The sequence below is a fragment of the Arachis hypogaea genome, chromosome 7 (genome assembly GCF_003086295.3).
Source record: "Arachis hypogaea cultivar Tifrunner chromosome 7, arahy.Tifrunner.gnm2.J5K5, whole genome shotgun sequence".
Classification (NCBI taxonomy): Eukaryota; Viridiplantae; Streptophyta; class Magnoliopsida; order Fabales; family Fabaceae; genus Arachis; species Arachis hypogaea.
The window spans coordinates 68,908,876-68,910,042 of NC_092042.1; the positions used below are offsets into that span (position 1 = coordinate 68,908,876).

Consider the following 1,167-nt stretch of genomic DNA (forward strand, 5'->3'; position numbering starts at 1 on the left):
GGGTTCATCCTCCCAAGTCTCATTACCAAATAACTTGTCATTTAGCTTCATGATTGCTCCAAGGTATTTAGCAACTTGCTCTTCAGTGACATACTCATCCTCTTCAGAGGAAGAATACTCATCAGAGCTCATGAATGGCAGAAGTAAGTCCAATGGAATCTCTATGGTCTCATTATGAGCCTCAGATTCCCATGGTTCCTCATTAGGAAACTCATTGGAGGCTAGTGGACGTCCATTGAGGTCTTCCTCAGTGGTGTTCACTGCCTCTTCTTCCTCTCCTAGTTTGGCCATGTAGGTCATGTTGATTGCCTTGCATTCTCCTTTTGGATTCTCTTCTGTATTGCTTAGAAGAGTGCTAGGAGGGAGTTCAGTAATTTTCTTACTCAGCTGACCCACTTGTGCCTCCAAGTTTCTAATGGAGGACCTTGTTTCAGTCATGAAACTTTGAGTGGTTTTGATTAGATCAGAGACCATGGTTGCTAAGTCAGAGTGGCTCTGCTTAGAATTCTCTGTCTGTTGCTGAGAAGATGATGGAAAAGGCTTGCCATTGCTAAACTTGTTTCTTCCACCATTATTGTTGTTGAAACCTTGTCGAGGTCTCTGTTGATCCTTCCATGAGAGATTTGGATGATTTCTCCATGAAGGATTATAGGTGTTTCCATAGGGTTCTCCCATGTAATTCACCTCTTCCATTGAAGGGTTCTCAGTATCATAAGCTTCTTCTTCAGATGAAGCGTCCTTAGTACTGCCTGGTGCAGCTTGCATTCCAGACAGACTTTGAGAAACCAAATTGACTTGCTGAGTCAATATTTTGTTCTGAGCCAATATGGCATTCAGAGTATCAATCTCAAGAACTCCTTTCTTCTGATTCGTCCCATTGTTCACAGGATTCCTTTCAGAAGTGTACATGAATTGGTTATTTGCAACCATTTCGATCAGTTCTTGAGCTTCTGCAGGCGTCTTCTTCAGATGAAGAGAGCCTCCAGCAGAACTATCCAATGACATCTTGGACAGTTCATACAGACCATCATAGAAGATACCTATGATGCTCCATTCAGAAAGCATGTCAGAAGGACACTTTCTGATCAATTGTTTGTATCTTTCCCAAGCTTCATAGAGGGATTCACCTTCCTTCTGTCTGAAGGTTTGGACTTCCACTCTAAGCTT

General features: G+C 42.4%; 1 non-coding gene across 1 annotated transcript; it reads left to right on the forward strand.

Annotated features, from left to right (window-relative positions):
* Positions 1–1,059: 1,059 nt before the first annotated feature.
* On the forward strand, positions 1,060–1,167 carry LOC112704695 (small nucleolar RNA R71). Its single transcript, XR_003155306.1, has one exon. It is a non-coding gene; the product is annotated as a small nucleolar RNA R71 (small nucleolar RNA).